Source organism: Phoca vitulina, unplaced genomic scaffold (assembly GCF_004348235.1).
Source record: "Phoca vitulina isolate PV1807 unplaced genomic scaffold, GSC_HSeal_1.0 scaffold8, whole genome shotgun sequence".
NCBI classification, from domain to species: domain Eukaryota; kingdom Metazoa; phylum Chordata; class Mammalia; order Carnivora; family Phocidae; genus Phoca; species Phoca vitulina.
The window spans coordinates 69821946-69845404 of record NW_022589711.1 but is presented as its reverse complement, the minus strand read 5'-3'; the positions used below and the strand labels follow the sequence as shown (position 1 = coordinate 69845404).

Here is a 23459-nt window from a genome sequence, read left to right as displayed (position 1 = left end):
GATGAATTCTAAATTTACAGTGAATCTTTAAACATGTTTAACCTTTCCAGTAATCAGGGAAGTCATATTAAAACAATAAGATACTTTTTCATATCCATTGAAGTAGTAAGATTTTTGCAAGTCAGAAATTATGTGTTGGTAAGATAATGGAACTCTCATGCACCACTTGGTAGAAGTGTGAGTTAAAATAACGTTTGTTGGAGGGGGCGCCTGGGTGACTCAGTCGGTTAAGCATCTGCCTTCGGCTCAGGTCATGATCTCAGGGTCCTGGGATGGAGCCCCATATCGGGCTCCTAGCTTAGCAGAGAGTCTGCTTCTCCCTCTCCCTCTGACCCTCCTCCCAACTTGTGCTCTCTCTCTCTGTCTCAATTAAATAAATAAAATATTTTAAAATAAAATAACCTGTTGAAAAGCAATTTGGCAAAGTCTGATAAACTTGAACATGGCATAACCTTCCCCTGCAATTCTCCCTCTAAATATATTCACCAAGAAACTCAACCATGGGTGAGTTTATACAAGAAAATATATTACGAATGAGCACTGAAGCACTGTTCACAGTTAAGAAAACTGGACAACCAAAATGTCCACCTACAGAGAATGGAAAAGTGAATTATATTTTAATGAAGTACTATATGGCAGAGAAAATAAACTGATCAGAACTGCCTATATCAACATGAATAAATCTCAACATAAAGTGTGGTGAAAAAAAGACAACTTATACTTTTTGTTAAGATTTAAAAACACAGAATAATCCTATATGGTGTCCATTAACATATCTAGAAGTTGGACATACAAAGCAATTGAGGAAATAATATACAACAACTTCAGAAGAGCAGTCACCTTTAGAAAGAGAGAATGAGAAAGAATGCAATCAGGAAGGGGTACTAAGAGGACTCAATACACCAGTAACATTTTCTTTGTTTCTTATTTTGATTCAAAAGGCTGTATGTATAAATGATAAAACTTGTTAAATTTGGATGTTATAGGTACACAGGTTTTTATTTCCTAAATGTTAATCTGTATTTTTAAAATATTTCATTTAAATTAAATTTAAAAACTATCAAATATAAGTGACATTTTACTAATGTCCTTAAATCTAATCTTGATGATTTTTGCATTCTTTGCAAAAACCGAGATTCACTATTCCTTCTAAATTCAGCCAATACTGGTGACCCACTAACAGAGTAATATATTAAATACCACGAAGTGCTTTGTCCCCCACTGTCCCTCACTGGCCCTTGGGAAAGCATATATATTTGTAGACTCCAATCTGATTTCCCTTAAAATCAACAGCTGGTATGCACAAATTTTGGCCATGCTTGGGGACTGGTTCAACATCAACACTAGAAAGATGAAGTTAAATGGGCCACTAGTGGAACTGAAAGCAAATCTGGTCTTTTTTGAGGCAACTAAACCTTCCAAGTAGAGCCTTGATAATCCATGGCTCTGGTCTTCAAAGTTGGAGTTTCCACTATTAATGGTAGTGATGCTCAGGCAAGGGAAAAACGGTCATCAAAACTGAAGCTGTATTCACTTTTGCCTTCTCAGGGGAGTTATTAAAATTGCTTCAATTAAATTTTTTTAAAAAAGAAAGCCTTAATATATTCATTTGAAAATTTCCCCTCCTTAGCACCAGGTAATCTAACACTTCAAATTAGAAGTCCCTTTCTTTATTCTAGAAGTCCCAAGTATTTCAAATATAATGAAGCTCATTTCACAAGTTCCTCAAAAATACAGAAGTAAAAATGATAACACATATTATTAAAATTATAGCCAACATAGCATTTTACTTCTTTTAACACATTCTCCTATACTTGATCTCATCGATCTTCAGAATACTCTACAAGGGAAGTATCATTGTCCCTTCTACAGCAGAGGTGAGTAAATCGAGGCTCAAGGAAGAGAGGAAAGGGGTCCCACACCAGGTCATTCGGCTATAGTATGCAGTGGGGCCAGGGCTCACTCCGGAGCTCTAGTGAAATTAAGGAGAACAGGTATCTCAGACTAAAGACAAATATGGGGCTCCTGGGTGGCTCAATCTCATTTGGTTGGTTGGTTAAGCATCTGCCTTCTGCTCAGGTCATGATCCCGGGGTCCTGGGATCAAGTCCCGCATTGGGCTCCCTGCTCAGTGGGGAGTCTGCTTCTGCCTCTCCCCCCACTCATTCTCTCAATCTCTCTCAAATAAATAAATAAATTAAATAAATTTTAAAAAGACAAATCTCTAGCCTCCCTATTAGAGAAACACCTGAGCCACCGGCCCCAGCTACCACCTGGATTCTAGCTGAGAGGTAGCACATACTAGAGTGATACGGCCACCTAAGTTTGTATGTCCATTCCGCCACTTACAGGCTGTGTGATCCTAGACAAGTAACTTAACCTCTCCGCACCTCAGTTTCCAATCAATAAAATGGGAAGAGTAATAATGCCTACATTATTGGGTTGTTGTGAGGTTAAATTAGTTAACATATAAAATGCTAAAAATAATATCTGACCCAAAGTAAGTGCCACGTGCATGTTAGCTGCTCATATTATAAACTGGTCTTCTTACTTTTTAAATGCAAAACAAGGTGAATAATGACACCAAAAAGTTCCTCCAAGAAATAATATTTGTGAGACCACTGTCCTATTTTTTATTTTATTTATTTATGTTATGTTCAGTTAGCCAACATATAGTACATCATTAGTTTTTGGTGTAGTGTTCAACAATTCATCAGCTGTGTGTAACATCCAGTGCTCATCACCACATGTGCCCTCCTTAATACCCATCACCCAGTTACCCCCATCCCCCCAGCCCCCCTCCCCTCTGCAACAATAGCTACTATCCTATTTAAATTCTCCTCATGGTAGGGGCGCCTGGCTGGCTCAGTCGGAAGAGCGCACCACTCTTGATCTCAGGGTTGTGGGTTCGAGCCCCATGCTGAGTGTAGAGAATACTTAAATACATAAACTTAAAAAAATAAAAATAAATTCTTCTCATGGTATCAGTTTTCAAAAAGCCATCTGGAAAAAGTGAGTATTTTTGGATTTCCTTAAACACAAATCTTTCAATAGACAACCTTCTTAGATTTCTTCCTTTTACTTAGATTTGTTCTTTTTATACTTTTTGATTTAAGACTCATGTTTCTCCCTAGACTTATTCTTATAATATTTGTATGCTAGTCACAGAAGTATTTATACTATGAATTTACCACTCCCTATTACATAGTTTCACTTAAGAAGCATTTATAGGAAATTGTTAGGAACCTTGTGTCACAGTACTACAGAAAGTGACAACCAACCACCTGCATATTATTTCAAGATTTCAGACCCTCTTTAGTTCACCCTTTTAACACTGTGACCAGTACAGTCACTTGCACGTAGATATGTGGCTGGAAAAGATACCTGTGAAGATGCTGTTCTTTGGCTCAGAAACCTACAAAATGGCCCTCCCAGTCTACCAGCGCCCTACACACACACACACACATACACACACACACAGGGGGAGAGAGAGCTGGACCATAGCCCAAGATCATGATTATAGCTTTTGGATTTCTGATCTGTACTCAAAATGCCTTTATAGCCCAACCTCCTACTCAAGTTCTACTTATTTGCTACTATCTGGTCAGATGGGTCCTAGGGATTGAGCCTCAGTCTGATCAGGCCTCTGGAGTCAACTACCAATTTACAGAAGCTAATACGGAGGGGCATGTTGAACTGTACCATGAGGATACAGTCAGCAAAACCCAGACCATGGGCAACTCCACAGGTCAAAGAGCCCAAGGTTTTATTCAAGAAAAATTACAAGGAAAAGAGAAGGATGCAAGAGAATCTGTAGATTAAAACTGGTCCAAAATATGTATCAAGTAAGAAAATGATAAAACAAGCAAGATTAAACCCTAGCATCTGGGGGTGCACACTCAGGTGATAAAACTATGAAGAAACACAAAGAGAGTGATTACTTTGGGGACTGGGGGATTGGCACTGGGGCCGGCACGGTTCTTTTTCTTAACCTGAGTAGTAGTTACATGGCTGTTTGATTTATAATTATGTACTACACTATACATTTAGCCCTGGTCTTCCCCCCCAACCCATGCATTCCCCTGTCACTTTAAATACCCCTCTTCCTGCAATTCTCCGCCTGCTGAGACCTTCCACATTGCCTCTTACTGAAACTTTCCAGGCTCTCCCCAACCCAGCCCCTGCAGGCAGCGACAGCATCTCTCTTGACTAAGCTTTGCATCATCTGGTTTCTGAATTTTTGGTAGCATTTGTCTCTCAGAGGTTTGGGGGCATGCCTCCTGTCCTCTGTGATGTTGCAAACTCTTGGGAACAGGAAGCTGGGTCATTCTCACAGACGAGCACAGTAAGCAATCAAAAGTCTTTTCTGAGTTAAACAAACAAAAAACAACAACAACAACAACAAAAACTACTACTCAATTAAAATTAAAAATGAGAATCCACCAGGTTTACCTGCTCACAAGATCCCCATCTTCCTTAAGATTCCACAATTTATCCCCACTCACTCCTTTGGCTTATCTGCAACCAATGTATAGACCCTGAGCCCAGTGGCTTAAGAACAGAGGCACTTAATCCTGGCTCTGCCACTTAGGAGTCTTGTAACTAGTAACCTCTTGCTGTACTTATATTACTCTGGGCCTCTCTGAGCTTCAGTTCTGTCATCTATAAAATGAGACGAATCTTAAGGATCTAAGAAAGTACTTAACCCAGCAACTGACACAAAGTAAGAACTCAATACATCATTGATTGTAGAAATAATACTGCTAACTAGGAGTATCATTAAAGGTACATCAATCATCAAGCACGGACACTCTAGCCAAGAGAAGTGAAAAAAAAAACAAAACCTCATAACAGACATGTTTCCTAAATGCCAAGCAAACCACAGAAAGTAGAATACTCAGTGCATCTGTCATTCCTTTGGTCTCCATCATCCAATTTAGCAAAATTTTTTGCTAAAGCGAAGTTATCTGTTTGTGTCTCTTCCATTCTTCCTGAGCTGGGAGCTCCTTGGAGACCTGGAATGACCATGTCCTGAGCTTGTGTCCAGAATCCCTAGTCACAACCCCGTGGCCAGCATTGCTATGGGAACAGAGCCACTGTTTCCTCTGAGCCTCAGTAAAGCCCCTGAATTCTTCTGACTTCCCACTTCAGGGGCTTCAAGCTCCTTGCCATCTCTGAAAGAAATCGGGTACGGTCTGTCTCATATCTTTAGCATTTGTGAGAAGAAATGAATTGAATGAACAAGTAAATTACACTATCAACGGGAACTATTTTACTCTGCGTGCATGGGTGTGCGCGCACGCGTGCATCTGAGAAGAAAGAGGAACTGATACAATCCATTTCAATAAACCCGTGGCACATGTATTTGGTCCAGCCACTAAGTAAGAATTGAAGACACAGTCTTTGGACTAATGAAACCAATGGATACAAACCTCGGTCAGTGCCATCTAGCACACGTGATGATCTACGTCATTTGGTCCAACCTCCTCCCATGCACTGAGAAGCAGAGGCCCGGGGTCACACGGAGAAAGCAGAGGGGAGTCTAGAACTCGGATCTCTTTTGTACCCTGCATGCTCACACCAGTCTGTTTCGGGGCCAGCTTGTTTCCACAGAATGCAGATTTGAACCATGTCCAAACTGTGTAAGAAGGACGACCCGACGGGCAGGATAAACCGCTTTTGTCTCAGCTGCAGCCAGACTCCGCTCTGGAGGTGTGGACGGGCTGCCAGCCTCGCTGGGAAAGAACAAGTTTGGGATTGCTCAAGAAACCGTCACTCCCCTGACTGTCGTTAAGGAATGGAATTTTCTAGTGACACCTGCCTCTGCAACATCCCTGAGGATCAAAAGCACGTGGGTGGCATCGATGCTAACAAGAAACGGCAGACAGAAAGACGGGCCGCCAAACTTGAGCGCGCTGGAGAGAGGCAGCGTGGGCCAGCGGGACCCGCGAGCCATCGTGCCTTCCAGCCGGGCTGCGCAGTCTGTGCGGCTTCTCAAGCGGCTCAGGACGATGGGGATTCCCTCAGCAGCCAGTCACCGAGCAACCACAATGGCTGAGCTCCGCGCGGGGCTCTGGGGATACAAAATGACCTCACATATTTTACTTTACTGTGAAGAGAGGGGCTGGAGGGAAGGAACCCTCTCGTGACTCCTCACCTTACTCTGTGTATTTACCTCCCTCCCACCCAAACCCCAGAAGCGGGCCCCTCTTCCCATATCACCCACCCCCTGCCCATCCTGCTTTCAAACTCTCCTTTCCATTCATCAATGCCCTTATCAACCTCACTGCTCTCAGGTTTCTTCCTATGACCACTTAAAACATCCCAAAGCACCTCATTTACACGTATGTTCCCCTCTACCTCTCATTTCTCTTATGCTGTGACTTCACAGTCAAAGCTTTGGAAGGTATCAGGTTTCCCTGCTCAGCTGGACTGAGCCAAACATGCTCCATGCTCTCCAACTTCTCAGCCTCCCAAAAGGCGGCTCCCTCTACAGCTTTGCCTTCCTCCAACTTCCTTCTTTGCTGGATTAACTCTGCATTCAGGCTCATCACAGGTGCCACCTCCTCCAGGAAGCCTCCCCTGACCTCCCAATCTGTTTTAGATGCCTCTCCTCAGTACTTCTATAGCATTTAGGGGAGTCCATTGAGGAGTCCACTCCTTTCCACTTGGTCTGTCTCCTCCGGAAGGTTCTCAGTTCCCCGAAGGGAGAGGTCATCTCTAGATTCCCAGTTCCTCATGTCTTCTGGACTCTCAGGGACTATAGACCAATCGAGGAATGAACACAAATGAGACTTAGAACAGCTCACAATATGGGCCAACCAGAGAACATGTGCATAATGCTTTCCAAATTACAAAGCATCTTTCACAAATACATCTTGATTCTCCTCATCCTGCAGGCAAACTATTATTTTTTTACCCTCTTTTCAGCTGAAGAAGCGGTGATTCAAAACGATTAAGAGGTCTGACCAGGGTCATACTGTGTAAGTAGTAGGTATAAGATTCAAATCATGACTCCTGAACTTCACATTTCCTGCTTTGTCCATTCCCTAGAAGCTAATGTCTTCATATTCAGAGGTACACAATACTCTATAAACTCTCCTCCTCAAACCTGGTAGCTGGAAACTGTTCTACATGCCTTGTACCTAACCAAACTACTTAATAGAAGGGACATAAATGGATTTTGTTTAACATTAACAAAAGAAATAAATCTAGAAAAAAGAAATAATACAGCCAGAACAACAGAGATACCATTTCCATCTTCCTCCGGTGGGATGGATGAACATAGATGATTAATGGCATCATAGCCTCCCCCAAACCTGCAAAGCATCCCAAATTTAGGGCTCATGCTGAAGTGGCTACAGATCTGCCCTGTGACTCATTCATTATTAAAACCAGGAGACCATCATCTTTTTTTTGGCGAAACAGCAGCAAAGACAACTTGTCTCCAGGAACACCTTTGACATCCAGCAACAACTGCGTCTCGGACAAGCCGTTCCTGTTCCCTCAGCCCACGCCAGGCCTCACAACCCCTGTTCATCCAGCTGACAGCACACGGTCCATGACTCTAACTCCCCTCTGTATCTCATCACTCCTCCCTCATTCTTCAACCCACTGCACCTGGCTTCCACCTCGACACCCTGCCCGCTTTCACCAAAGTTCACAACCACCTATATATTGTATAATCCAAAGGACACCTCCCTGTTCTTGTTTTCATTTAACTTTCTGTTGCATAACCCTTGACTCCATTTTTCTTGACTCCCTGCTTTCTCTCAGCTTTCATGCTCCCACTTTCTTCCAGTCATCTTCCTCCTCCAGCCACTGAGATGGAATGTTCTTTGAAGCTATTGTTCTGCTCAATATTTACATGCTAGTATTTTTCAGGGTCCTGTGATCCTTTTTTCCCCACTCTACCCACCTCTCAGGGTGATCCCATTCCTTCTAAGGGTTACGATACATATCCCATTCATTCTAAGGGTTACGATACATGCTGACGTTTCCTTTCTTTGGGGTTTCAATGGCTTCCCAGTGATACCACTATTGAGTACATTCCTTTCCACAGAGTACATGCCCCTGCCTCTTCTGGAAGACTGGGAGCTCCCTGAAGGCAGAAACCAATTTCTGCCTTCCCGGCTGCCGGTGTCTACTGGGCTCTCACGAGCTGTTTCCAGCCTATTCTTTCTCCTAAGCCTCAGATCTATATATCTATCTGCCTATGAACTTCCCCATTGGGTGAACTTATTATGCTCAAATTAGAATTCATCATCTTCCAAATACCAAAACATTTCCTTGTCCTATATTTCCTTCCTGAATGAACTGGAAACATCATCTACCCAGCTGCATAAACTGAATCCTGGAACTCATCCTTAGCAATTACCTTTCCTTAATTCTCTTATCTTTTCTTTATCTCATTGTTTTTTAATAACTGAGACATGCATGCTTTTTCTGAGCTTATAATAGTTTGTGTGTGTGTGGTATATATTTTTGTGATTTTTTAAAAAGGTACTGGTTTGGCAGAAACTTTCCAGTGTGACTGTTGTGAGAACCTTCCGGAGGAGACAGACCAAGTGGAATTGTTGGCAATCAATTAATAAGTCCTTCCAAATTCTAAATAGGTCTTCAATAGGACCACCATATTTTATGTCCATAACCATGGCAGGTTTGAAGAAATAAAAAAAGGTGCTGTGTAGCTGCACATTGGGTCCAGGCAGGTGATTAAGGCATTTAGACTTTATCTCAAAGTCGCTATCCACCATCTCTCACTCCCTCCCCTAGATGCTGAAGGCCTGGAGCTAAAAAGCATTCAATAATAATAAGCTTGGGCTGCCCCAAATAGAATTTTGTAGGTTAAGTAACATCGATTTCAATTGGTTACTTTTTTCTTAGCCAGCTAAACAATGGTGTTCTTTCACAAATAAAAAAGATACTGAGCTGAACAGAAAACTGGTTCTGCTCTGCTTATGAAGTCACTACAGTGAACAACGATTTCCAGACAAGCTTCCACCATGGGGAGCAATGCCTTCATTTGTGTTCAGTTCAGTCACGTTGTAGAACCAATGCAATATTTAAAGTAAACAAGCCAAACTGGATGTGTGTGGAGGGTGAGGTTTGCAGGAAGGAAGGATAGAGGACTAACGAGAAACATGCCAAGCTTAGTAGACATAGGCATAGTTGACAGATAATGATTCGTCATTAAAACAGCACTAATACAAAGTTAATAAAAAGCCACAATGTGATCAGTAAGTGTCGTCAGTTTGTAGCTTCTATGAATTCATTGTTATGACACCTATATATGCCCCAAACTATAAGTAGTAAGAAGAGTCATTAAAGGAATAGTAATATGAAAGGGTTAGGGCCACACAGTAGGAAGAGGAAAGAAAAGTGTACTGGTAAAAATCTGCAAAGACAATTCTGTGCATATATGAAAAACTTTGAACTCTACACTTCAAGTGGGTGAATTTTATGGTTTCTGAATTATAACCCAATGAAGCTGTTGTTAAAAAAAATTTGCAAAGACACGGAAATAATAAATAGTTGTAAAAATTGGTCAACATATATCAACACTCGAAGAGCAGGTAATTTTCCTTGATCCTACAGAGGAACAGCCAATGCAAAATCACTTCCACATTTCTTACAACAAAAATAGACAAATTGCTATTTATAACCGGAAAGACAGAAAGGAAAAAGCCATTGTCAAAGTGCTTAAAGAAAGCAATTTGTCTGTGCCTACAATGAATATTGCTCAAGTTCCATTGTTTCCACTATCTGAAGACTGCTCAGTGAGATTATTGTGTTTTCACAAACACAACAGTCACACTGGAAAGTTTCTGCCAAACCAGTACCTTTTTAAAAAATCACAAAAATATATACCACACACACACAAACTATTATAAGCTCAGAAAAAGCATGCATGTCTCAGTTATTAAAAAACAATGAGATAAAGGAAAGATAAATTCTGAGTCAGTGATCTTTCCTTTCCAAACAAAGGTAGCAATGATAGTGAAAAGTGGAAATACCCAGCTCCCCACAGGCACACATACATTTGTGCTGGGTTGTTGGCTTGTTGAAAAAGAAGCAGGGTGGGTATTTTTTTAGTCTGTATTAGGAAAACAAGTTAGGTCATGCAAAGACCTTTTGAAATCACTTTAAAAGGTAGATACCAAAACGGAAGGCAGATGTATGCTCAGAATTTGATCCACCAGAATAGAAACTGATGATGCCTATTCCTTTGATACCACTCCTTTCTCGCTGATCAAGCAAAACAAGGCAGCTGATAAGAAACAAAACAAAAACCGATCCTTCAACTTCTATCCTCACAGATAGCTCGTGCAAACCCAAGGAATCAAACATAACTTACTTTTGGTTTTAAAAATTAGAACATGTTGAATCCACTGAGACTCAGTGTATGGGTTCCACTTAAAGTAGTCTGAAACCAGGTTTACTTTAATGTGGCTACATATCATAAGAAACAGCCAATGAGCACACAGAAAGAATTAGGCAGGAAGGGCACTGGACTTGGAGTCCAAAGTTTTAGATCTAATCTCCCCCGACTCCAGGGACTCCCAAATAAACCAATTCAATCCCAACTGAAATTAAAGAGTTGCCTTTTAATCTTTACTTACCTATCTTGACATGCCAGGCATGCGGGAGGTGTTCAATAAATGTTTTCTGAATTATTACTACTAATAACTACTAATAGCAAGCACTTACTAAGTACTTATATGCATTTTATCATTTTATCATCACAATAATCTTATACATAGGTTTTCAGATTATCTGCCTGTCACAAATTCAGAAACTAAGGTTTAGAGAGATTAGTAATCTGCCCGTGTGATTCAAGTGCTGGAGGGCAGAGGGAGGACTGCAGGTCCCAAGCTTCTTTTTTTTTAAGATTTTATTTATTTATTTGACAGAGAGAGAGAGAGCGAGCACAAGCAGGGGGAGCGGCAGGCAGAGGGACAAGCAGGCTCCCCGCCAAGCAAGGAGCCCGACGTGGGGCTCGATCCAGGACTCTAGGATCATGACCTGAGCCGCAACGCAGGCAGACACTCAACCGACTGAGCCACCCATGCGCCCCAGGTCCCAAGCTTCTTAATAATGTGCACTCCTGCCTCTCTGAACTCAGCTGGGCACCCGCCAAAGTAATCACAGTCGTCAATGAACATATGAGGCTCCTCCATGTAATGTTTGTTTATCACCGACCCTTTCCCACCACCTGTCTTCCTGGGAGCACTGACAGTGAAAACCTTGAGATTTTTGTTACTTAAAGTGTGGTCCATGGACTGGAAGCAGAGCCTTCTCCCTGAAGATGGCTGGAAATGTAGAATCTTCGCCATATCCCAGAAACAGAATTTGCATTTTTTAAAAGATTTTATTTATTTATTTGAGGGGGGTGAGGGAGGGAGAGCACAGAGAGAGAGTGAGAGGGAGAAGCAGACTCCCTGCTGAGTAGGGAACCCAGTGCGGGGCTCAATCCCAGGACCCTGGGATCATGACCTGAACCGAAGGCAGACGCTTAACAGACTGAGCCACCCAGGCGCCCCTCAGAATTTGCATTTTAACAAGATCCCAGGAGATTCAAATGGATGGCAGTTTGAAAGACACTGGTTTAGACTACTCCAAAATTATGTATTTACTTTAATGATAGGAGGAAGGGAGGTCTGAAAAGCAAAATATGACAGAAGGGTTATATTCAGTGAGAACAAAACCAGCTTGCTATTGCTGTATCGAGACCTTAATTCACCTGGATCGTGGCACACGGATATTGTAAAGGACCTACACTGATCCCTAGGAAACTGCTGATAGAGGCAAGAGCTGAATCTATAAAGGAATATATCTCTAGTCCCACTGCTTTCTAAAATTTCCTAACCTGTGTCTTTAGAAGTCTCTAGCATGTAGCAAGTAAACATACATTAAGTCTTTGGCAAATCCTGAATCACTCATCAGTGATGATAAGTACTCTGGCAAAGGGTAGGGCTGTGCTGTGGATTGATAAAACTCAAGATCTGTATGATATTACCACCTTCCCTCACAATCCAGGGGTCACTTCTTATCAAGGCAACTTTATCACATTTTTTGAACACAACACTGAAGTCAACTTACATTTGAATTTACGCTTGACTTAAACTTGAGTTATTTCAATATGGAGCATGGTTTTCTTTTTAAGTGGTATACCTACACTTCTAGACAGCAAGCGGCTTATATTTTTGGCCAAGAAGTACAAGACAGTAATGGTCCTCTTGCAAGAAGCAGGAGTTATGTTGGGCTCAGAGTCAAAATATAAAGAAGCATCTGATGGAGTTAATTTTTACTCAAAATTTCTTACCTGTTTAAACTGAGTTAAGAAAGCTTAATAATTCCACATATAAAACCCATGCACATAACTAAAAGTGGTCTTCTAGGTTAGCTGTATATTTGACTTTTTTCTTTATTCCCATTTTTAAAATAAAAAATACATTACATCTGTTTCCTAGTCACAACTCTATACTTGCAGGAGCTAAGAGACTACACTGCATACAGGTGGAAATTCTCTTCTTTAGTTCTTTTTTGTCATCTGAAACCTACTAGGCAGGCTCTTTTCCTTAAAACCTTCAATTATACATTCTGGACACTTTCTACTTCCTCCCTGTCTTCATCTAGAAAGAACTAGAACAACAAGAATGGATTTCTTGCTAATTAATCATCCAGATATCTCCTGGAAAGTTTGCAAGATATTCTTCCTTCAACCACAATGGGTCTATAAAAAGAACTGCTTTTAATTCCCAACCCACTCATTCTGTTACCATCATGATCGTCCTCTGGATTCACAGATTTTCTATAAACTGCATCAAATAACCCAGGATTTTACAGTAAAGGAAATGGAAAGATGTGAGCAAACTCAAAGTCAGAGGGCAAGTGGGAAGCAGAGCAAAGTCTGGGGGCACTGTGGCCCCCAGGGATTCTGACTCAGAGCCAAGTCCAGAGGCCACAGGAACAGAGAGGCACATATTAACTACAAAGGAGCACTGCTCACAGGCCTAAGTCAGCCTAGCATGGGGGCTTCAGAGAGCCCGGAGACAATCAAATGCATGAGTTTCCCACAACAGATCTGAATTCCCAGTCCCAGTGAGACCAGTAATGGATTGTATTAAAATATTAGAACAATTGTGCTAAACCAACCGCATTGCTGGTAGCATTATTAAGGAACACATCACTTTCAGGCATACTAAGTAATATGTTTGTAGAGCCACAAAAAAACATGTATATGCTTTGATCTGGTAACCACACTCTAAAACATGGGGAAAGAAACATTCAGAAAGTTGTTCACTGCTAAAGATAAATGCAGACATCTGCATTTAGGTTGAAACACACAAGTTCAGGCTGGGGTTGCCTGGATTGACAGCTATTTTGTGAGAAAGCCCTGGGAATTGGAGAGGAGCCAACTTCACCCTGAGCTCCTTGGGAGGGAGTAGAGTGAATGGTAGGAGCACACACTGTAGTCAGCACAAGGGTGCCTGAACCCCTGTGCTCTCCTCTCCAGACTGTGGAGTTACTCTAATTCCTTCAGCTTAATCTCCTCACCTATAGACTGAAGATACTGTATTTCCTTGATTCTTTCTGTCCCCCTTTCTTCAATATGTACACCTTTTAACTTTTCTGAAATTGGCATGACTATTGCATTTTTTTAAAGATTTTTTTATTGATTTATTTGAGAGAGACCATGAGCCGGGAGAGGTTGCAGAGGGACAAGCAGACTCCCCGACTCGGGGCTCAATCCCAGGACCCTGAGATCATGACCTGAGCCAAAGTCAGACATTTAACCGACGAGACACCCAGGTGTGCTGACTATTGCATTTTATATCTACAGCCAGTGTGATGGCATTTTCCTTCCTCTCTTTCCCTTGAAAAGCTGAAATTTAAATGATGATGCAGGAACAGTGTCTTCAAATCAAGGAAATACAATAGTAATCCTGACCTCAGCATTGTGAAGTGACATAACATATTTAAAGGTGCTTTGGCACATTGCCTTGAAATATAACAACTGTACAAAAAATGGCACATGTTAATATCAGTATTTTTACGATCTGATGCATTCTTAGGACACATTATCAGAAGAGCAGTATCCAGGAAAGCAACCGATAATCCCAGCCTGCTACTCAGTCTATAGTTGGGAGTACTGCGTTCAATCCAAGGACCACATAACAACAAGGACAAACCATGGACACTCAGAGAATAGGGACCAGGCTGGAAAAGGTCTGCAAAACATGGTATCATGAGAAATGGTCGAAAGAATCTGAGGTTTTTAGGCTGAGCAAAAATGAGAAGTCTTTCAAACAAGTAGATGTTTCCTCTGTGGATCCAGGGGATGGAGCTGGAACACAAGGATGGTTATTCTAGAGAGGCCCACGTCACGTCAACATAAAGGAGAACTTTCTAAGGCTTTGGGCTCCCTAGGACGGAAAGGGCCCTGGGAAGAGGAAAGCTTCCTAAAACAGGAAGTGTGCCGTCAGCGCCTTGATGGTACCACATCGACCTCTCCAGAAAAGCCCCCTTGTTGGTCTCATGGCTGCACTCTGTGTCCACTTCAACTCTAGCATTCTCTGCCTTGGTCTTCCTCCTCCAGGCCTAGGCCAGACGTCTGGGGACCACTCGGAGCAGTGATGGCACCCTAGGCCTCCACCAGGTGGGCTTTTTTCTAGGGAAAAGCTAGTACAAAAGTGGCCAAAAAGCTAACAGAGAAGATGGATGCACTGGGGTGCCTGGTATCATAACAACTCATGTGGGAGATGAAGACTCAGTTTGGATAGAGAGGACTGGTAAATTCAGACTCATGTGGCAAGAGACAGAGCCCCAGGGTCCACACAGTGAAGTATGAAGTCTAGCTCTCAAAGCAGGCACTCCACAACTCCTGAGACTGGATCCCACCAGCACTTCTCCCACTACATGTACACTGTCCTAGCTAGGGCCTACTGAATTCACTCAAGACGCACACCAGTTTTCTGAATTACAGCAAACCCTTGGTGAGAGCCTTTCTTCCTTTCTTCCAGATGCAGGCCAGCTCCCCTTATTGCCCCAGTTATATATTTTTTCTTACGTTAACCCTCTATCCATGCTTTAAGGAAAAACTCCATACTCTATGAAAAACTGCTACAATCCCAAATTAAAACAGAATTATGACTTTGGACTGTATCTTCTTATCAGCATTTACGTGAATACCGGTATGAAGCTTCCTGTGAACTTTGTGATTCAACCACATTGTCAATGTCATAATCATTTTATCTAAATCTCTGTGAGCAAAGGTATGGGTGGGTATCAGTCTTGTCCAAGACACAAGCAAGCACCTCGCTTACATCAGGCAGTCAGAGGATAACTTCGCCGAGTGAAAATGAACGGCACAGTAACCAATCGAATGAACGGTGCAGTAACCAACTGAAACCAACCTTCAGTCGGCTTCCCAAAATGATGCTACTTTTGGTCCAAGAGAAGCCACAGGCTACAGCTTTTTAGTTTTCTACTTCAGCCCTCAGTTAATCAAGGTTTACCTGCACATCTTTTGTCCAAAGACATTTATAACTGATAGCTCTGTAAAATCAGATATAGTTAGGAATCCATAGGATGTAAAATCAAAATTCTCTCTTCCACTGTACTGAGCAGTTACCCCATGTCCAGCGCACATACGGAGTTTAGGAGCACAAAGGTCAACAGCTCTCTGACAGGTGCTCACAGCCCAGGGGTGGAGACAGACTTTTAAGAGCTGACTCTCAGAGTGTGATGAGAAGTGTCGTAGGAGCCTAGAGGAGGAAGTGCTCAGTCTGGGGCCTAGGGAAGGTTACTGCTGGAAAGGCACTTTGGAAAGGAATCTTGAAGACTGATTCAGAGTTCGCTGTGCATACTCGAAAGGAACTCATTCCAGGAAAAAAGAAAAGTTGCAGTGTGTTAAGCTATATAATCTAAAGAACAATAAAAAATAACCCCATGTTTGAGCAAGAGAATGATGATTGTCTTCAGATATCAGGGGACTGTCTGATTAGGTTCCTGCTTCTCCATGTAGCCGGTACTGTGAAAATCGGGAGGAGGAGAACCTACGAGAGTACGCATTTCAGTTCATTATGTATGAGAGCATTCTAAAAAAGAACTATTAACGAGGAAACTGGTTGCCTTGAGCAGGGCGTTTACACAATAATTATATGGTTTTGGAGTCAGATTGGACTCTTAATTCTAGCTTAGCTCATGGGACGTGCTTAATCAATAGTCGCTATACACATTGTGAGACGGTGCGCTCACCTTAACGCTGTGAGTTCCAACACCACACCAAGCTGTCATCTATGGCAAGGTCTCCTGCATGGGGTAGGAAGGTAGACTAGAGACCATCGAAGGTATCCCCCCAGTGGGGGGCTCTCTCGGATTGTCTCTGCCCATTTCTGATCTGACATTTATTCTCTCCACTCACTAGGAAAGATGTTACTGAAATATCCACTGAAAACCTGCTACCTAAATCTTAGCTATCATTACTGTTGTTTTTACACTTTCTTCTGATATTATCTTTCTACTAACCCGAGTATCCCTGGTTTTGTTTTACTCCTCTGTGTGTGTTTAATGGTAGGCAAATCCTCTTGCAAAGCCTACTCAAATCCTTAGGAGGGTATAGATAAAGTCATTAAAAAACAAAGTAAAATAACATTCTGTAGTTTATTATAAATGACACTAATAACAATAGCTAACATTCACTTAACACCTATGAGGCATCAAATGCTACGGTAGGCCTTTTATATATATTATTTCATTTACTTCTAACAAGAACCCTACAAGGTAAGTACTTATATTTTAATTCCCATTTTATAGATAAGAAAATTAAGTCTTAGTGAAGTCAAGTGATTCACTCAAGGTCCCAATTAATAAGCAGTGGTCTAACCTAACAATTTTGCAACATAGTCTGCAACAATCTCATATTAATGGGTATGTACTCCCATATAGTTTTAAAATTTGAATACCAGATATTTTAATTTGAATCTTAAATACAGGGACTCCAGAAAGCACAAAGGAGTCACTTAATCTAATAAGCAGGTGACAACACTGAGCTCATTTTGTCTCAATCTCATACTTTAGGACACTATTGATAAGAAAGGGCCCTTACAGTGACCAGGTCACGTTCACCTAAGTGGTCCTTGAGCATCAAATTAAAATTCCCAGCTTTCTCACATAAGGTATGATTCTATTCATATGAAATGTCCTGCGTGGGCAACTCTAGAGAGACAGAAGGTAGAACATGGGTTACGTTGGGCTAAAGGAGGAAAAATGGGGACAAGGGAGTGAGTACAAGGCTTCTTCTTAGAGTGATGAAAATGTTCTAAAATAACATTATAATGATGGTTACATAACTCTGTAAATACACTAAAAACCATTGGATTGTACACTTCTAAGGGGTTAACTTTGTGATATATAAATTATACAATATAATAAAGCTGTGAGAAGACAGTTTCCAGGGCTCAGTATCAAGTGATCTCTGGTCACTCCACGTGGCGGCGGTCTTCCAGAATAAACATGAAAACCAGATGTGCATTAAATAAGCCTTACCCAAGAACAAAATGTTCAAACAATGATGAGAATAAAGACCATGCCTGTGAAGTTGGAGAATTTTCTTTGGAAGCAGTAATGGGCCTTCAGCCTCTTTCTCAAATGTCATTAGGTAAGTGGTGAACGGTATTAGCTTTTGATTTTTACCAAGACAGAAAAAAATGGAAATATTAGTTTCATTCATCAATACTAAAATGCTTTTAAGTGTACAGAATGGAGTACAATGGAGTATAACAGCAATTGGGGAATCAAAAGACCTCAAAAGGCCCAAAAGACTCCGAGTCGACCAGAACCTTGTGGCCTTGGGGACTCAATCATTCTTCAACTGTAAAATGAGGAGGGGGGACAATGAAGTCAACTCCTCTAAGATTCGCTTCCATCTTCATTATTCCAGATGAATCATCTCTTCTAAGGATCATCTCACAATGTGACTTGTCCTTTCTAAATAGTATCAGCTGCTTTTACAGCAAGGAAAGTGTTAATGAGACACACTGGAAATCCACGAGAGTGTCTTTCCTAGACTGATGTCCAAGTATTTAAGTGAGCTTCTTCCCACATCCCTTATGAAATAAACTATCTACCTTAACATTGGATTGGCTAAACCAGTGACTAAAATTTTAAACCTGACAGATAAAATCAAAGGGCAACTTCCTATAACAATGCATAAACATAGCAAAAACAATTGTTCTCCAAAGTGAAATTATCCCGTCCTTTATAAAAATTGATCTCACCTCAAATCTAACCTGTCATCCCTAATCTATTTTCATTTTTATTATAAAAAAAAATTCTTCTTAAAGGAAACCTTAGATTTGCAAACTATTTGAGGAAAATTAAAATTATTATTAAAGCCACCACCTTAAATGGATTATGGGTGACGTTAACCTACAATTAAACTTTGGTACATCTTGTTCTCATTTTTTTCTCTCCATAATAGTTTTTTTCCAAATATAATCATTTTTTAAAAATTAGTATGTGGAAAAGTATATAGAGAAAAGAAAATATAAACTACCAGAAATTCCCACCTTCAAAATAATCCCTAAGCCCCTATTACCTTAAGGTGACCATCATTTCTGCTCTCCCTAAGCATAACACACACAAAGATAGGTATATTTTAAACATGGCCAACTATGTGATGCACAAATAGTTTGACTTGGAGTGTTTCAAGTTAAAGATCTATCATCACCACTTCCTATTACGATCTTTTTAATATAGTTGCAAAATTGTCCTAGTTACATAAGTTCATCATGCACTTTTCTTCTACTGTATGTTTTGAGTATTTCCAACCTTTCATGATAATAAGTGAGTATTTTTATACTTAGAGCTTTTACACTCCTCCTACCTGGAAAACTCCAATCTACTACCCTATTCCTTTTGTGATTTCTTCTATTGGTTTTAGAAAGAGAAAGTTCTTCCCCACCCAAAGATCAGAATATTAATGGTTTGATTTCTTTTCTTTCCTTTTCTTCTTTTTAAACTTAGTTCCTTAATCTATGGGCTATGTTTTTAAATATTGTTAAAGATGCCAAACTTATTTGTCACATGTTTAAGTTTTAGCAAAAGCTAGAGTAAAGTTATTTGCCCAACATTTTCAAATGCACATTTACATTTTTAAAGGAAATCCACGTCTCATAGTCTTGGCTTTCTACTAAGCCTCAGAAAGCCTTCAGGACTAACAAAATAACCAGAGCTTTCATTATCAGCAGGAAATCATAGGAGGGGAGACAGGAATAAAGAGGACACTCATATAGGCCAAATCAAAGTGAAACAATCAGAAGATCCAAGTTCCTAGCCTTAGTGGTTTTATTATTTTAGGCTTTAAAAGTCTCAGAAGTTCCAAGGTTAGCTTAAGTACATAGTTAAAAGGCAGTTTTCAGTGCTCTGGGCTTATTCTCCATGTGGACTGGTCACCATTGATCTCGTTCAGTGACCACGGGCAAACTCTATCCCTCGCCATTGGCCACGAGCAGAACAGGTGAGAAAGCAGGGTACAAGCTCCCCTCCCACCCAGTAGAAAAAGAACACAAGGACATGCCTTACTGGCTGACAGTAAGTCAACAGAAGCATCTTTGAGTAGGAAGAGCAGCACAGATATCAGAGTTTATATGGTTGTTTCTCATTAATAAAAAATATTGGATTATATTTCCCAAGAACATCCACTTCTCATACTAATTTTTTTTCCCCCACCAGAGCACTCCTCTGAGGCACAACACTGCTACTGCTACCTTCCACGACTTGGGATAAAGTGCATAACCCTCCCAGCACAGTTTCCTCGACCGTAAAATGAGGAGAAGGACAACTGGCCTCTTAGGGTTGTTGTGAGGAGTACCTAAGAGGCTTAGGACAGGGACTGCCCTTAGGAAATGGTTTTAGTATTAGCTGTTGTTGTTGATCTGTTATTACTACCGCCACCTCTCCTACTCCTGCTATGACTATTATAACCACTCCCGCCAGAAATGCCAGAACGTAAAACTTGGTCGGATTTTTCAGAATGAAAGGGGGAACTGGAGAGGTCTGTGGTCAGATCAGCCTCAGGAGTAAAGTCTGTCCTCAGGCTTTGCAATCTGTCTGGGAAGTTAGTATTTACAGTCACCGTGAAACAGTGAGTGTCCGGGGTGGGGGGCACCACAATCCACCCCCACCCACACACACACTTTCTGATACACCAGCATGAGACTCTTGCACATCAGCCCCTTCAGTGAGCAGGGCTAAGCAAGGACCCAGGGGTTACAGGGCACCTGGGTGGCTCAGCCGGTTAGCGGAGAGCCTGCTTCTCCCTCTGCCTGCTGCTCCCCCTGCTTGTGCTCTCTCTCTTTGACAAATAAATAAATAAAATCTTAAAAAAAAAAAAAGAACCCAGGGGTTAGGTGTGAAAACCCTGGAGCCTTTCTGTGAATCCTACAAGGTCCGAAATTGCGACCAAGAGCCAACACCTCCCCAAACGGGCACTGCGAAGATCCAGACCAGAGGGTGGAATAAGAGCCATCGGGGCCATGAATGGATTTATCGAGGTTCCGCAGTCAGAAAACCTACTTCCAATATCACATTTACGCCTACAGGTTCATTTCTTTCCTCCTAGTGCCTATCTTCCACGGCCAGTGAGTTCTCCTGATGTTTGGGGTGTGGGCCAATTCATACTGACACCGTTTGCCTAAGGATTTGTCTCTGACCTCGAAGCTCTGAATCCTTGTAAAAGAAAATAAGGATCACATGCTTCTGCATCACCAGCTAGGTTCATAAGCCATCTGCGATTTAGGAGACATGGAGAGGACTCTGAATACCAGCAAGAAGCCATGTTTGATAAAAAGTAATCAGCTCAAAGCTTCACTTAAAATTAGATGGTATGGAATGAGAAAAATACCCGTCTCTACTTGATGTCAGGCAAAAGGCAGAGACGTAACAAAACTAAACCAGCCCAGCAACATGAGAACAAGAATTACAGCACATGTTCCAAACCTGGAGTCAGGAATAAGATTTGCTTAGATATTTTATCCTCAAATTCCAGAATCTGAACACCCTACTCTATGGTCTTTTTTTTCCTCCCCATGTTTGAAGGAAACTATTTTAATGAATATTCTTTAGGAAAACCCTAAAATCTGGCTTTTAGGGAGTTTCCCCCTCTTATTCTATACTTAGCCACATTTGTTTATTTGTGCTTCTACTCAGTGGTATTTTGTTTGGTTCTCCTCTCTCGTTGAAAGGCTGTGAAGCCCTTGGGAATACAGAAACAGATCTCCAGACTAAAATGAGTTTTATGTGAGCTTTTTCAGACTCTTATCTGTGCCAATTAAGCACAAATAATTAATAAGTAAAATAGTCTTAACATTGTTCTTTAAAATCACGGGACAACTACAATCACATTGACAAAAGCCTTCCTTTAAATTTTAAATTAAGAGAATTTAATAATAATAGTGTAATGGTACAAATATGGAGTGAGAGCATATATTAAGCAAGTTATAGCAGTCTTTGCCTTTTTTTTTTTTTTTTTTAAAGCTAAAATGACCTAGTGGATTTGCTGTTAAAAAAAGATCTGCAGAGGCAGGGGCAATAATATAACTGGACCATTGTGTCTCAGGGTATAAAGTACAGTCAATTTTGTAATCCTGAAATGGCATGCAGTCCTAACTTTACAACTTCAGCCTCAGCAGATACGGAAACTGCAATCCTTCAGGAACTGAGGTCCTCGAAGATTTTTTGAAAGTTCCTTTTTGTCTCTCTTTTTCCTCAATTTTATTTTTTTTTTAACATGGAAGAACAGATCCTTTCTAATACATTGTATTTCCCAGTGGGGGGCAAAAGGGGCAATAATAAAGCAGCAATAACAGAAGCCTATCTGCATTATTTAAAAAATACAAGTACATTACCTCAAACTAAAGCATACTTAACATAAAAAGAAGAATATTTCATAGAGCGTTACAAACTTCCAAACATCATCCAATTTAACTACTCTTGCAGAACAAGTTCATGCTGGGTTGCTTTGGCGACAAATTAATAAAGGTAAAACTGCTCTCTAGGTCTCTAATGAAATTAAAGAAGATACTCTCTTGGCACTTCATGTTATTCACTGAATTTCATTTTAGCAATACTTCCATGTTTTACAAGGCACACTCCACTGTTAGTCAGATTTACTCCAAAAGTAGTCTCGGATTCCGAGGAATTACGTAAGAAGAAAAACAGTGACAAATAAGGGAGGGGTTCAGTCTAGCTTGATCCACCTGTACACAGTGCCCACATCGATAGTTATTCGGGTATTTTATGAGGCATTCTAGAAAAATGCCAGACTTTTCAAAGAGAACATTACAACGATATCCTGGTTCACTGTAACTATGAGAAGTAGGCCCAAGGGAAAACCGTGTATCAGGCCATCACGCACACGGGTGTAAGGTACAACGCCGCTAGCTGGACCGGCAACACTCGGCTACCTAAGGTTCAAAAAGCTACCACCAACCATGTATAAAATCACAGTTATGCCCAGAAGATTTAATGGGAGGACACAAAGAAAGGAATTTTGGAAAAAGGAACTGAAAATGCTTACAAAAGAGTACAAATCTCTAGACTACAAATCCAACACACATATGCCATTTCATCCTAGCTTCCATGTGCCTTTAATATAATTGTCAAACAATGCATATATTATATGGAGAATCCTAACCTCCAAGCACTCCCCAGGATCAAGGAACTCACATTATTTTCTAAAAGAACACAGCAACGGCACAAATGTTATGCAGAGTGTCATATCGCCCAGGAGTACAGAAAGAAAATCTGACACGCGCAGCAGAAAGTTCAAAATGTGATTTACTAACCTGGTGCCCCTGTGAAAGTAGTCGCTTCATACTGCTCTACAGAAAGAATCTTTACTATGAAACTAATCTCCAAAGCAGCTGATAGCCCAGAGGGGAGGAAATGGGACTACCCAGGGAATCCACATGCACAAGGAAAGCAGTTTGTTCCCAACTTGGCAACTTAAGTCTTAGCCAAGCCCACAAAGCACTTTAGCCTATAAGCTTTAGTAATGAACTTGAAACCACTCCCCATATGTTAAATAGACACTGGGCAGCAGACACAATTGAGCAAAGGCTTCAGGCTTCATTTTTGAACTTGCTGCCTAAGAAAACCATAACACACAAACTTCAAGAGAACCCTCACTCCTCTCTCACTCCTTAGATACCATATGAAAGTGACTCATTCATTTTAATAGAAGGAATACAGTCTCCCCCCCCACCACCCCCATGAGAGCCATGAAATGAATTTTACAATGTTGCCCAAGTGGTTAAGTGGTGGTGATACAGCACTGCAATTTCACTTTACATAAGAGGGACACATGAAGTTACTATTTCTGAGAGAATCAAAGGCACATACTGTTTTCAGATTGTGGGGGGGTGGGGGGGGAAATAGCCTTAATTAAGCCTA

The 23459-nt window shown here is 41.1% G+C and overlaps 1 protein-coding gene across 5 annotated transcripts in view; it reads right to left on the bottom strand.

The window, feature by feature from the left end:
- The window catches only part of PLD1 (phospholipase D1), a 188820-nt gene that overhangs the window by 129039 nt on the left and 36322 nt on the right, over positions 1–23459 (bottom strand). Inside the window, exon 1 of one of the 5 annotated variants that reach the window (XM_032407213.1) lies at positions 22853–23396. The exons of 2 other annotated variants lie outside the window; for them this stretch is intronic. The gene's annotated coding sequence lies outside the window, so the exon portion shown is untranslated. Of the gene's footprint in view, positions 1–22852; positions 23397–23459 lie in introns of those variants that run through there. 2 more of the 5 variants (XM_032407208.1, XM_032407209.1) reach the window with 2 other exon arrangements.